The sequence below is a fragment of the Meles meles genome, chromosome 4, assembly GCF_922984935.1.
Source record: "Meles meles chromosome 4, mMelMel3.1 paternal haplotype, whole genome shotgun sequence".
Taxonomy (NCBI): domain Eukaryota; kingdom Metazoa; phylum Chordata; class Mammalia; order Carnivora; family Mustelidae; genus Meles; species Meles meles.
In genome coordinates, this window is record NC_060069.1 from 119924726 (window position 1) to 119941224 (window position 16499).

Here is a 16499-nt window from a genome sequence, read left to right on the forward strand (position 1 = left end):
CATGTCACATTTCTATATGTAGCAAGGTATGGAGTATATCTAGATTTAGTAAGAAAGTTAAAAGATACTCACTGATAAATTTTTATTTTAGAAAAAGCTTCTGTGTATCAATCATGATGGTAGTTTGGGCTATAAAACTCTTAATAGTATTTTTTTAATTGAAAATATTTTGGTGTATATTTATATGATGATATAATGTTTCTACTTCTTTAATGGAAAATTGAGTGACTAATTTTTTTTAAAAAGTGACCATTAACTAATTCGAAAGCACAGAAGTTAAGAGCACAGACTGGACACAGATTCTTAAGGGTAAATTCTTTTTTTAAAATGTTTTTCATTATTCTTAATGGTAAATTCTTAAACATATTTTGCATCCAACTAATTTTTTAAAGAACTAACATTTCAATATACTTTATTAAAGTTTGTAATTCATAAACTACATATTTGTTATGTTTCTGATTTTAGTGCTCAAATGTATGATGCTGAATCATTCAGTCAAGCTAGTTTTGATCCCCATGGTTTTCAAGGCAGTTAGGTTATTTTCAGCACAGCATGAAAGAATTTTCACTTTAATTGAAGCCATTTGTTTTGTGTAACATCAATGTATACATGACAGCGTTAGCAAAATTTTTGCCAAATATGCTATGACATACAATGAAAAGAAGGAAGAGTACCAAATTATATTATCTGTTTTTTTTTTTTAAGATTATTTATTTATTTATTTGACAGAGAGAGAGCACAAGTAGGCAGAGAGGCAGGCAGAGAGAGTGAGAGGGAAGCAGGCTCCCCGCCGAGCAGAGAGCCCAATGCGGGACTCGATCCCAGGACCCCGAGACCAAGACCCGAGCCGAAGGCAGCAGCTCAAACCACTGAGCCACCCAGGAGCCCCCTATATTATCTGTTTTTGAGTTGAAATCACAATACTTAAGAATGACTTTTGAAGTCATACTTTCTGAGCATTTTAAAAGGTAGCTGCTTCCAAAAACTTCACACAGGCTTACTTATATTTTCTTATACTGCTACCAATTGGAGGGAGTTTATAAAGAAATGGCATTTATTCCTGCAGTTCTCAATTATATTACAGGTGTACATAAGAATACATCTTGTTGTCTAACAGATTGTAAGGCTAATTCTTTATAATGGTGCTGTTAAATGCGTACATTTGTTCCCTCTACCTAAAATCAGTCTTGGACTATTTAATATCACTAGTTTCACATTTCACCTAATGGGAAAACACAAATAGCTCTGCTATACAGCATTTTGCCCATGAAATGTTTCCTAACAAGTGTTGCCATGTCAAATGTAAGTGGATGGGGTTTAGAAGATTAGTCAAACTGCTTTACTATTTACCTGTGAAAATTGAGGTCTTGAGTTCACATAACTAAATGAATTCCCTTACAAACTATTTCTCTGAATTGCTAAGTCATAAGTAAATGGCCCTTTACAGAAACAAAAAAAGGATTTTCTTGACATATAGCATGTAATTACTAAACTTCTAACAGGAGTGCCTTAAAATACATAAATTTATGTAAAAATGAATCCACAATAATACTTTGTCAACCATTTTGCTTTTCTTTATCTATGGGTCAGAGAGTGTTTTACTCTTCACTTTATTCTATTTTAAATATTGTTGTAACAATAAGGGGATATGATTATTATTTTAATTTTTACAAGTGGAGAAACTTGAAGTAGGTTTCAGATGTTTGGTCATTTTTGAAGTTATTTTTGACAGATGGTTTTCAAAGGAACAGCAACTACAGTAAGAGTAAACCAGTATCCGAATAGTCATTGAAGACTTAGGTCAGATCCTCCACAGGGAAGCATATACAAATTACAATAATTTTTGTATATTGTCCAATATACTTTACAGACAAAACTCAAACCAATACACATGTTCTCAAAATCTTATTAAAGTAATAAAATGAAACAATAGATATTATAATATTTTTAAATTATTGTTCAAGTTCTTTTGACATATAACTGACTACTTGAGAGCTGATTAACTTACTGACATCTAGAAAAATTATCATTGCTAGTTTTGCTTGAAAATCATGGATGGTACACTTAAGTACACTTGATTCATGATTCATTTTTATAGCATTAAGAGTATTTAGCTAAAGGATATATTTAAATTATCATCTAGAAAATTAATTTTAAAATGTAAATTTTTTTGAGTTTGTACAACTAAAATGCATATAAATTTAAATGTGCCTGTGTATGTATGTGTATATACACATATCTAAACACACACATAGCTCTATGTATACACACACATTCAATTTTGGTGATGTCTAGTAACAGTGATAATAAAGAATTTGAATAATAAGGAATAATTAACTCATTTTCTCCAAGTGGTTTCTTTCATTTCATACTATTAATATGAATAATAGTTTCAGATATGCTAAATGGACTGGGTTAAGTTTCTTCTTTTCCTTTTTTTGACATTCCTTGGAATACTGCCTGCTATAATTACTCATAAAAAGAAGTAATAGATGTCAGCAAAAATGAATACAAGTAGTAAAATTAATATTTTGAAAATTGAATGGTATCATTATTGGAAATACATGTTATAGGATTCTTAGAGTACAAAGATGTTACTGTAATCCTAAATCACTGTAGTTTTATATATCTAAATCCTCTGTCCCCAAAATTTCTAGTTGCCCTTTATTTTACTTGCTTATATTGTGATAGTCTAACCTCAGAAATGAATACATATATCTGAGACTTCTAAGATGGATTTATTTATTATTTATTTATTTGTTACATAACTATTTATTGAAAACAAGCATTGTGTGGTACAGACTTCCAGTTATAAAATAAAAAGCCATGGAGATGAAAAGTACATCTCTGTCTCTCTGTCTCTCTCTCTATATATATTTATATTCTTATATGTATATATACTCTTTTATATATGCAGTATATATATATAGATAGTATTTATATGTAGTCAATAATATATTGTGATAATTTTGTATGATAATAGATGGTGCTGCACTTAGTAGGGTGAGCATTAACTAATGCATAGAATTGTCAAGTCACTGTGTTGTAGATCTGAAACTGGACAAAAGTTTCACCCTTAACAATGAAAAGGAAGAAAGAACAAAAAGAAGAGAAAGAAAGGAAGAAAGAAAGGGAGACAGAGAGAAAGGGAGGGAGGGAGGGAAGGAGGAAGAAAATAAGCACTGTGGTAAATTTTCAGGAAATGATGGTGATCAAGATATAAATGACCAGGAAGCACAAAATCTAGAGGACTGGGCAAGAATTGAAAATGTGTTTTATAATATGAAAAAGGTTATAGAAGTAAATATTGCTACCGTACCATGTAGAAGAGAGACCATACTTCATGTGGAGGTAATCAGAAAACTCCCTACAGAGAAGTCAGAAATAGAACAAGCATAGGAGTTGATCAGGCTTTCCTTTCTCTCTCTTTCAACAGGAAACAGCTAGTAAAAACCAATAATAAAGATAGAAATATCAGATAAATTGAAACAATAGAATAAACATAAGCAGCATAACAGAACAAAGAGTGTAAAGAAGTGAAGGGAATTCTTGTATGCTCAAAAGGGAAACCGAGTAATGGGTATGGAGGCATTTTGATTTTATTGTAAAAGCAATGTGATATCATTGATGGAGCAGATATGGTCAGACTTGTATCAGTCATAGCTGTTAGTCAACAGTGTGGAGAATGAATTAGAATCAGTAAGAATGGAATATCTACTGTGAAAAATAAAGAAAGCATATCATGCTTTTTATAAGCATCTCTCTCTCTCTCTCTCTCTCTATATATATATACATATGTTTGATTTATCTACAGAGTGATATATAACCTATTTAACTATGTATAGAAAAATGTAGGCACCAAAATATACATCATCTTCAAATTGTACAAAAACAATTTCTTATTATGCTCCCATTTTGGATTTTTTAAAACAGGCAGCTTTGGATTGAAACACAGAAAAGTCAGCTTTCCAATTAGATTTGATTTTGACCTAATTTCAAGGTTATGATTAATCCATTAGCTATCACTCAGGCCAAACAGAAGTCAGTGGATACAAAGCAGAAAAATCATGTCAAATACATTTAATTTCCAAATTCCACATAGTTTTCTAAATGCTACAGTTATTTTCTCAAAGACACTTTGACATTTTGACAAATTTGTGGTATGATCTCTATTTCTCTTGCAAACAAAACGCATTTCACTCTACTAATTGATTATTTTCCTCTAGCTGTTGATCAGTTCTGTTTGAATAACTCCAGTTATCTGATTCAAAGTCACAGACATTTTTTTCTTTGAATTTTATTTTTACAGCTTTATAGTCAAAATATGGAATTTTTATAGTTTCCTTAGTAAGAATTATTCATAATTAAAATAAATAGAGGTTCCTGGGTGGCTAGGTTAGTTAAGTACCCAACTTGATTTACCCTCAGGTTATGATCTCAGCGTCGTGAGATTGAGCCCTGCATCAGGCTCCATGGTGGGCGTGGAGACAGCTTGATTCTCTCTCTCTCCCTCTGCACCTCTTCTCCCCCTCACTATGCTCCCTCTCAAACTCTAAAAGAATAAATTAATTAAGTTTAATTTAATAAATTTAGCCAATTGTGATATAATTTTTTTAATGGCCCCCAAATGCATTGTCTTTTTTAACCAGTTACTTCCTAGGCAATTCCTTCACATTAAGAACATACTTCCACAGCAGTACATACTTTAGATCTTTGAAGATGACTAACCAAAGAAACACTATGATCCCCATATCAGACATCTGAGAATAATTATCTTTGACTATGAAACCAAATGAAAAATGAAATAAAAGGGTGGCTATGGTGAGTAGAGGAATGTCAGTTGGCAATCATATTTATTTAACTCATAAAATAATATCTTGAAAGTCAACTTGTACACATCCATTGCTCTAAAGCTGTGCTGTCTAAAGCAGCAGCCAGTAAGCACATGCAAATACTGAGTTCCTGAAATGTAGTTGGTGTGGTTTAGGAATGAGATTTTCCAATTAATTTAATTAATTTAACTTAAATTTGAAACAAAGTTGTAGAAAATAGTTTTTTTTCATTAAAAACACCATTGCTTTGGTGTGACATTTCACTGTAATCAATGCTTCATGTGATATTATGACTATAATAGAATGTGTTAGGTGCATAAGTAGTTTCCAACATTTTACATAAACACATCCCAGTTTTAGGAAATATTACTTATATTGTTTCAATTCGAATGATTCTTTTGGTTATACTGATTTAACATGGTAGTATGTTTATTTGAATACTTTTATGTAGACAGCACAAGTTAGAGTGATATTTATGTAAATTGTTACACTTTTAATATTTTATTTTTAAGATTTCTTTTATTTATTTGAGAGAGAGAATGAATGAGAGAGGGAGCATGAGCAGAGGGAAGGGGAAAAGCAGACTCTCTTGCTGAGCAGGGAGCCTGATTTGGGGCTCTATCCCAGAACCCTGGGATCATGAGCTGAGCAGAAGAGAGACACTTAACTGACTGAGCCATCCAGATACTCCACACTTTTAATATTTTAATTGTAAGTACTAATTATTTTATAAGCATTTATTATACTTATTATTTTATTTACAATGTAATTGTATTATTTTTCTCATGTAAGTAAATAATTATGGTCAGAACTAAGTTTAAAATAACCACTTTTAAAATTAAATTTAAAGCAAACTTTACTTTTGATACAGAGTCAAGTGGGGATAGGAGAAGCTACTACTGCAATCAGAACATTAAAGTAAACAGAGTGGAAGAAGGTATTTGCAAATTTCATGATTAATGGCAGTTGCCTTATTTGGCTGTAGCAGAGCAAAATAGAAAAGCATTTTGTTTTGGGGGTTAAAATATTAAATGAAATAAAATGGAAAATATTATGAGACATTTTCAGCAAATATATAATAAATTCGGTGTTTTCTGTCAGCAGTCAAAAAAGAATAAATATGATTTTGTGTTTATTGCTAGTGATTACTATTGGGTGGTTAAAGAGTTTCACACAAATTCACTCTAATTTCCAATTAAACTTTTTCTTGAAACAAAAGGAATGCTTGCCAATATTCAATTATTAAGGACCAAAAAATGGTCAAGTGATTTATGCTTTCACACCAATATCCCAATGTATGTGAATGAAGTAATGTGAAGCTTCAAGGGTAAGGGTTTATTGGTAACCTAAATAGGTAGATACTAAGACATACGTAGAAATTGAAATTTTTCACAATGCAAATCTGTAGTAATGACTCAGATATTTTTCTAATATGGATAAATATGGAGGATAAATTGACAATGTTAGTAAATTAGCTGCAAAGCTACTTTTTAAAAAAGTTTTGGGGAATGCCTTGCTGATATGGATAGAGTGATTTTAACCCATTAAATTTCTATTGGAAAATAAGTTGCCAAAAGCATATTTATAAGCCAAAGATAGAAGAAATAGTGTTTGCTACAGTCACCTTTCTCTTTCTTTTTGAAGAATATAATAATGCTTGTGGATTGTAAGCTACATACTGATAAATGTTTCTTGTTAAGATTTAGTTATAATTCTTTCAAATGGTAAATATGTAAGGATTTTCTACCCTTTGAAAGTATCATTTGAAGGAAATTTTTATTAGTTTTGAAATTATCTGTGTTTTCTAAATGAACTTTTTCAAATATTTTTTCAAATATACATATATTTGAAAAAAGTTCAAATATAACTTATATAAGTTCAAATATATATATATATATATATGTATTATTTTCCATGTTTCTTAGTGGTACGAGTGGGAAAAAAAAGAAAAAAGAAAAAAGAAACTTTTATAGTTTCCTACCCTATGTGTCAAGAATGAGGGAATTAATAAGCTATACGAAAAAAGACAATAAAATTTTCCCTGTGTAGGAATACTAAACCAGGTAGCTCACTTTTATATTTCTGTATGAAATTATATTTCTGTATGAAATCTTAATAGAGAATGCCATTGCTTAGGTGAAACTTATAAGCACTTAATAGAATTGTTCACTCCTAATACTTAGTATCCCAAGGAGTCAGTGTAATCCTACCATGGTCAGTGTAATATAGAAATTCCTAATAAGGCACATAAATTCTCATTAAATTCAGTTCAAACTTGCCACCAAAATTTCAATTTATGCAGTCTTATTTTAGTGAGTTATATTTAAAACAAATAACATATAAAAAAGTGTTCTAGGATAATAAAATCTTTTTATATTGAAGTAAATAATAAGTCAATAAATAAGTTTTTAAAAATATAAACAAAGAATGTAACCTATTGTCCTTTCAATTTTTTCACTTTTTTAAATCCAAAGTTTAATTTGAGAGGAAAGGGAATCAACATTGAAATTGATAAGAGCCTGAAGCATTTGTAAAGAGGCTTCAAGGTATCAGTTTAGATTTACATCTTCAAAGTGAGAATAACTTTAACTTGTATCACTTCTACTTTTGTTAAAATCTTTGTTAAAAGAAAAGTATAAGATTTTTTTTTTAAAGATTTTATTTATTTATTTGACAGAGAGAGATCACAAGTAGGCAGAGAGGCAGGCAGAGAGAGAGAGGAGGAAGCAGGCTCCCGCTGAGCAGAGAGCCTGATGCGGGGCTCGATCCCAGGACCCTGGGATCACGACCTGAGCCGTATGGCCTCATTTCACTTTACTAATCAAAAGTATTCATTTGTATTTATTTTTACCTATGGTGATATGTTTGAGTGACTGAAAAGGAATAGTTAGTTGACTTCAAAAGCGGTAAAAGTCCTTGGCAATAGTACTGAGTGTGAGGCTATTTAGGGGAATCTTAAGGAAAACAAGGTAGAAAACTCTAAATTTGGTTACTTATTACCCTTTTTTTAATTATTTTTAAGGGTAGTTTTTCTGATCATAATCTGGAATTAAATTATTGAATTCAATAAGAGACTTGTTATATATCCTTACCCACTGATGGTTCCAAAAACAGAAGTCTTGTAGTATGCATTAGAATGTTGACAAGAATCTACATTCAAGTTTGTATTTTTGTAAGGTTTTCACTGAAAGATTTTATTTTAAGCATCATTATTGACAGTTAAGTTTGGCTGTTGTCTATGGACTTAAGAATGGAATTATTATGTGCAGTAGAGAATCCCTGCTAACTTCTTTAGAGAACCTGGCAGTGGAATTAATCAAAGATTAATCCTGCTCTCTCCCCAAAAAATAAATCCCCAATTATACCATTACAGATGAAATCAGAAGTGATGCATACCAGCAACTGACACTTCAAGTGTGGTTCTTTGTATTGCCAAGTTTATTCTTAGAATCACTATAGAGCTCAAGCCAAACTATCTTATTGTGCAATAATATAAGCATCAGTCTCCAAATCTAGTTACACTCAGCTGACAGGTAGCTATTTAGGGAGACCATCCACAGGGAGTGATTGGAGTTCCATCTGTTTTAGAACTGCTTGCCAGTGATAGAAAAAGATAGGGAAGATCCATCATTCTAAGTGGGGGATCAATGGCTGAGAGCATACTGTAAAGAAGCAAGTTAAGAAAGTGTTATTTTGTATTGGGGAAAAGTTAGAATGATATTGACTCTCTCTAAGTCATGTAGAATTGGATTTAGGGACACGGTTTTTATTGTGAGGGCACCATGTAACTTGTTAAGGTCTTTGAAACAGCAGTGAGACAGGGCACTTCAAGTCCCTACCTCTCATTAAAAATAATAAAAGTATGTCCATTCAACCACTCTTCAGAGAAAAAGTCAATGTTATGTGACTCTTAGATATCTCCTCTAGTATCTTTTGAAGTGAGATACACAGTACACATTTAATACTCAAACACAATTTTCTTCCACCAAGCAGATGGGCTGTCTACTTGAAGAAGGTATGGTTCAATCAATCATGGAATCATAGACTAGTAAATCAGGAAGATACCTACATTATCATCTATAAAACCTCCTCAAGTTAAACAAAAGAAATTAAGTGACTGGCCTACATGTTAAACAAACAAACAGAAAATCTAGTGAAGAACAAAAGTGTAACTAGAACCAAATACTCTTTAATTTAGTACATTGTTCTTCTTCTACAATATGATACCATTCTAGTAGCCACTTATCAATAATTATATATTGGGAAGATATGTATCAAACAATAACAAAGTAATGCAATAAAATACAGTTGTGGATAATATAGTGACTTGATATCCAATATTCATCTCTCTTCTTGATATACTCCATAGGCTGAAGACTAAAAAATTCAGCTTCTCAAAATTTCTTGCAACTAGCATTTCCTGTTATTAAAGCTCAGTCAGTTGGATGAACTCATTCGTGTTTTAGAAGTTGACAGTATGGCAAATGCTGCACTTTTGCAAGCATTATCATGGAAACTTTTGAGGTTTTGAGGGGATAATATTAACCAAGTTCTTTGCATGTATCCTTGGATATTGGGATTCAGGCTTCAATTTTGCTTGGATCTAACAGACTCAGTCTAATTCTAGAGTCCGTAACTTTGGGAAATCTTTCTCATGCTTTCTTCACAGTCACCAACAGGCACAGTGGTCTCCCTGAGTTATGGTGGGCTTGGCAGCTTCCCTAGCCTTTCAGTTTGGTAATATTTTCGGATATGTCATTCCTAGATGCCCCATTAATGGAAAGTCTGTTCTTACTACCTTCTAAAAATTTAGTTAGCATATATTTTCTGTTTTTCTTTGTAAAATATATTTCTTTTTTAGCTTGAAATATTTGGTGAATTTTTGTTACCTACAACTGAACCCTAACTAATATAAATTTGTTTGGCATATTCTATGTTTACTACAATATTCTGATAAAGGGGTATGAATTAATAAGACTTGAATATTACAAGAAGGCTTCACAAAGAAAATGGATTTAAAGTGAGACTTTAAATTAGCTAAGATTTTGACGGCCTAAGGAATGAGAAAATGTCAGTTCAGAGGTGAGAAGTAACCTGAATTGATGACAACAGAAATGAACTTGCATATACCTACTGAATGCCCATTACATGTTGAATATTATGAATACAGTAGTTCTGAATCACAATAAACACTGATTTGAAAACAGTGGAGAGTGTGTTTGGGAGAAATGATGAATATACAGTTGAGTTAATAGGAAAGACATAATATGTTGGCTAACTGATTTTGAATTTTAAAAAAAGGGAAAAATAAATATTTGGTAGAATTAAAAAAAATAGAAGGGAAGTAAATAGAGAAGGCCTTAAAATGGGGAAGTTATTGAAAGAAATACTTTGAAGGATTTTTGAAAAGGGAGTGACATGATAAAATCACTGTTTAAAACATAACATGGGCAGTAATATATTAGACAGTAAAGGAGCTTGACTGGGAGGATATTAAGATTAATGATGCTGGAAAGGGAGGCATAAATACAAGATCGAGGTCTTTTAAGAAGAGATGATGTCTATAAGCATAGAGATTCATTTTAGTGAGCAGTTAAGTTTAGAAGATAAACATTAATAAAAATATAAAGCTTTAGTGGAAATGAGATCACAGGTATAAATAAAGGGCTGTATGGAGCTGGAAAGAGGGCAAATGTGTGTTCCATGATATAGGACTTCTCAGAAATGAGAGAGGTTCTCTGCAGTCTGTAGGATGTAGGGAAGTGGAAAGCTACAGCAATGTGAACCCAATGAAATAAGATGTTTGAGAAGTTTATTTGGGAAGTTCACTAGGAAAATGATTAAGGATCTGGGCCAGAAGAAAGCCAGACAGTATGAATTTCATATAAGCTAAATATCCCTACAGTATTCTATAGCCCAGGTGTGACTATCAGAGAAAAGGAATTTAGATACTCTTTACAAAATGTGTGTAAATATGTTAACTCCAGACAATGTGGAAGATAAATAAGGTGAAATCAATGATAATGTTAGGATTTCTAAACCAATTTCGGGGTCTATTATTAATGCAATTAACCTCTAAGAATGCTATATGTCATAATTCTCAAGTTTGTTTCCTTTTTCCCCTAATGTTTTGAGGTATCCCACAGTTTTGTGTGAAGAAGGCAGCCCAGATATTCTGAAGAGGCTTTTCTTCCTGAATGAGGAGGGACAGAGCGAGTAAACCCTGATACCCAAATGAAAAACTTGCATCTCCTCACCCTGTCTAGTTAGCCTTGCATTAGAGACATCTCTATCAGGCAGACATTTATTTCCTAGGCTCATAAGTTATCTTGTCAACATCCTTCTTGGCCCACATGAGAGGTAGGACCTGGAGGGCCATAAGGACCAGAAAGGAGGCTATCTATCCTTCTCCACCTTGGGTGCAGGAATCTTAGTGGGGTGGTCATTCCTAGCAGTGTCCCCCCAATAGAGAGAGCTCAGTAGTATACTTGGGAGATATAAGGAAGCAAGGGTTGAATTCAGAGAATGAGAACAATAAACAAGAGATTTTACAGGCTCTAGGAAAGAGGAAGAATTAAGCTATTCCTGGTCCTACTCCATTAGGAGCATGGAGCAGCGTTCCCTCTCAGTATTTTCTTTGCATTAGTGACTTCCATCCTCATTCCAAACCACACTGTGTTTTGAGGATAAAAAATTCTCTATCCTCTCTCTTTCCCCAATATTGTCCCTTTTGGTAGTGTTCCCGCTTCCTATGTATACAGAACAAAGAGGATGTATCCAGTTGCTATTGCCCACTATTCTCTAACCTCCCACCCCTCACTGCCCACATACCACATAGCCACACCCATACAAACACTCCACTATGGGCAGTTCTTTTGAAGCCCTGAAGAACAGAACAGGAAGGAGAAGTCTTCAGGAGGAGAACATAGTGGCATGAATTCTTTGCACTGAGTTTGGACTTGTCCTTGGTCCAAGGCAGAGACTGGTGAAGTGAATGACTCCAAGAATTTCTGTCATTCATGTGTATCCCTGGGGCTGTGGTAGGTGACTCTCAGTATGTAGTTCTGCCAGAAATAAAGCTAGAGCTTGCTCTGATATCTCAGGATTAGCAATGCTTGAGCAGTGACAACCTGAGAGTGACAATGAAAGCATATTTGATGTTAGTTATACCAAACAATACTTAGACAGAGGTCTTTGGGGTTCGCTCTTTGCATTGTACACACAGCAAGATCTTGTTTGCCCCATTTCAGGAAGTTTAGGACTTATATTTAGCACAATTCGCTTGACATAGAAGAAGAACAGAGAGGGTTTCCAATTAATTCCCACAAAAAAAAATTTACTGTAGACCTTCTGTGGGTCAGGCACTACATAGTAGTAAATAAAATTGGTTCATGTCCTCACAAAGCTTATAATCTAATAGAGCAGATAGGTAGTATAAAAGAAAACAAACCAAGAAAAATATAGCAGCAAGTAAAATCATGGTAAGAAGAATATGTAGTAATAATATAAAAGGAGCACTTTGTGGATACAGTGCTTGGCACACAGCACCCATTTTAAATTTCCTCTGGTGTAGCTTCTATTCTGCAGAGACTAGAATACTTGCAGTCAGGGTTTTGGAAGCTCTGAGAAGTTGAAGGTAAAAATGAGGCTTCTTGGGCTATTTGTGCCATGAAGCTTAATTGTAAAGAAATCTAGTATGTATTTTCTGCATTGTAATTCCAGAATCTAGTCACTTGCCTTGTAGGAGTTGAGGGGATGTGGCAGGTGGTCATAAATTCAATTTACCCATGCCATGATCATAGCAGTATGATCTTGAGGTCAGTACCAGTAATAGCTTTCTGATTCTCCATCTTCCTAATTATGGCAGAGGCAGAGACTATCCTGGCTGGGCAGTTAGGTGCTCTTGTTCTGGGAGTAATTGCTGGTAGTCTTTCTGACTGCTTATTCCTCTAGAGCTTCTCAAAATTTTGCCTAATAAATCTATTTTTGACTAAAATGTCCAGAGCTGTTTTGTATTTCCTCTTGTAATTGAGGCTTAACTGATAAAGGGAACTCATTTAGATTCATTTTTATTAGCAACAGCATTTCTGAGGGCATGGCTTTTATATTGATAAATGAGGAATGAGTAGGACTTAACCAGGTAATGATTGGGTAATAGGACCTTTTAGGCAGAGGAAACAGCACAGGCAAAACCCTGACACTGGAAATAAAACTCCTTTAAAGTACTGAAGATAAGGCAGGGTGACTGGACTATGGGAGCAGATGGGTCTCATGGTGGATGATGCTAGGGAAGTTATTAGAATGTCATATAAGGACGCATGATTTGAGATTTCTCTAAATGTAATAGTTGATGACTGAAAGACATGAAAAGAAGGAGAGTAGTAAACATTTTTGTTTGAAAAAGATTTCCAAAGTTGATTTTAAAGACTAGATTTAGAAGGAGCAAAAATGGTTGCAAGGAATGGAGTTAGAATACTATTGAAATAGTCTAGGTGAAAGTTGATGGTGAGACAGAATAGGGAGATTGTAAGAAAGAAAGATAAACTGGCAGATTTAAGATACGGTTAAGTAGTGAAACTGGCAGAACAATAAGGCAGAATGATTTCTTTTCCCACTTCTCTTTAATCCCACACGCAAATCTTGGATGTTAATACAACTTGACAAAGATTAGCCCAAATCAAACCAGCCAGGGAAGCGAAAAAAATATTTTTCCAGCAGACAGCGATTTTGTTTTTCTCCCAGTTTATAGCCCCATCCCCATAGTATTGAGTGTCCTCATTTCTGAGCAATCTATACGGACTGCTTTTTAGAGGGAGAGCAAGATGATAGGCGGAGCTCAGGAAATCTTCTGTCCAATAAGGCATCATATGTTCTCTATTTTTGTCCTTTTCTAGACATCAATTTCTTATTTCTATTTGTTAATTATTCTGAAATATATACTACTTATCCATTTTTCCCCAAAATAATAAATATGTCTAATACCAATAAGTATGTGTAGGTACTGCTTAAACACTTCACAGATATTAATACAGTTAGTTTATTTCTTGCAGTCACCTAAATGTTAATGCAATTATTTCCCTTATTTGAGAGATAAGGTCACTTGCCCAGATTCCCAGATTAAAAATAAATGAAATGTCGTCTGAGATAGTCTGATACCAAAGCCCATGTTTTTAAATATTACTATACCTGATAACATAAGTTAAGAATAAAATCTACAAACTGTGTAGTTCTTACCGGGAAATAAGAGTTACTGTTAAATATGAATCTTAAAGTTTAAATATTTGAGGTATTGTGTGTTTTTTTAAAAAAGCACACAAAATAAACTCTGATTAAATTTCTAACCCATAATTTCATTTTTTAAAATTTTATCTATCAAACTGTCAGTTTATTTTTGGAATTAAATGCTGTGCTGTAGTGTAGATAAATGTTAATGTTGAAAGCTGAAAAAATTTAAGTCAGAAGTATCATCATCTACCCTGTGGAGAAAAATAAACTTATTTTTGAAATATTAGCACCTTTGATTAAGTCTAAGATCCATTAGTAAAGTCCTCATTACAAATGTTTCTAGCAGTGATAATTTGCTATTGTACTAAATACTATTATTTTGTCACAGATTATTTTTTATACAGTTAACACATTATTAGCCTTTCCTGTAATACTCACTAGGTCACATACATACACACAATCACAATGCAGGGCTGTATGGAGAAAAAAATATGTGACTCTTTTGTGAGACCACGTCTCCAGTGCATGAAAGTTCATCTAGAGCTTGGAGTCAAAACTAAATGGTCACTTGAAATTATAGTTTTCAGAGAGTGAAATATTTATGTTGCCTTTTTCTTTTTAGTGCAGAAATGGTAACTGCAGACATTGTGAAATAGTGCCAAGAACTTTGGTTGGGAAGTTAGAAGACTGATCTCTTTTGCTCTTCTATAAAATACTATTTAAGCAGCTATTCTTTAATATCCATGGATTTCAATTCCTATATTTTTAGAATGAGGGGCTGAAGCTAGATGATGTCCAATGCTAACTGATAACTAATGTATTTAGTTATCAGTTAGAGATGTAGCTCTCAGAATAACCACTAAAAGAGTCCTGAGAAGTAATTATAGAATGCAGTTACAGAGGATGCTCCAATCATGTGATATTCACAGGGAAAAAACTTTGCATCAATTAGGGTTATCATTAGCAGTAGTTAAAATTGCTTTACATATATTTGTCTTTATATATTTTGAGACCTTATTATCAATTGCCTACACATTTAAAATAAATACTTCCTCCTGGGGAATTGAAATCACTATTTAATAACTCTCTTTTTGTTTGAAAATTCTTGGTCTTATAGAGAAATCTGCATTAATTTTACATTAATCTAACAATATAAGCTTGTTTTTGACATTTATCTCTGCCAGAAATGCATCTTTTGCATTTCTGTATTCTCTGCATTTGTATTCAACAATTTTGTTAACTATATTTTTAGCTATGTCTCATATGAGAAAAGGTTGGATTTTTTTAAAAAACAAGTCTCAAAGCAATTGTCTTTTAACTATCATTTAATCTACTTACTTTTACAGTAAATACTCATATATTTGGATGCATGTCTATCACCTATTTTTGTGATTTTATTCGTTCTGATATTTCTGGTTTTTTTCTTATTTTTTTTCTTTCTTTCTTTTTTTTTTTTTTAAATATTTTATTTATTTGACAGAGAGAAATTACAACTAGGCAGAGAGGCAGGCAGAGAGAGAGGAGGAAGCAGGCTCCCTGAAGAGCAGAGAGCCCGATGCGGGGCTCGATCCCAGGACCCTGGGATCACGACCTGAGCCGAAGGCAGAGGCTTTAACCCACTGAGCCACCCAGGCGCCCCTGGTTTTTTTCTTTTCTTCTGTTTTCTTGTGTTTTTTTTTTTTGTTTGTTTGTTTTGTTTGTTTTTAAAGATTTTATTTATTTATTTCACAGAGAGAGAGAGTACAAGCAGGGGGAACAGGAAAAGGAGAAGCAGGCTCCCCAGTGAGCAAGGAGCCTAACACAGGGCTTGAGTCCAGGACCCTGGGATCATTACCTGAGCAGAAGGCGGTTGCCTAACCAGCTGAGCCACCCAGGAGCCCCTTTTGTGTTCTCTTGTATTTATTAATTTTATTTATCATCCTATCTTTTCCTCAACTAGTTTGTTGTACTCAACACTCTTATTAGATATATCCAATAATATTTTTTATTGTTCTTTTCATGGTGAATCTAGATCACTTACCTTGCACATCATTCAGACTTTCCTTAATGTGAATTTGAAAAATTCTTGATTTTGCCCTTTGTGTTAGTTTTTTAAGGCTACTATAACGAAGAACCACAAACTGGATGGCTTAAAAAACAGAAGTTTATTATTTCACAAATTTGGGAACTAGAAGTCTGAAATCAATGTACCTGAAGTGTTGGTTCTTTCTGAGTGCTCTGAGGGATGGTTCTGTTCCAGGCCTCTTGGGTTGCCTGTATGTGGCTATTGTCTACCTAAGTCTCTTGACATACTTTTTATGTGCATCTGTCTCTGGACTTCAGAATTAATTATGGTTTGTTCTGAAGTCTGAGAGAGGCTGCATCTTCTTGCCTATATAAAAGGACGATTTCTTTCTACTTTTGCAATCCTCAACAGATTTTCTGTTATGTATATCACATATT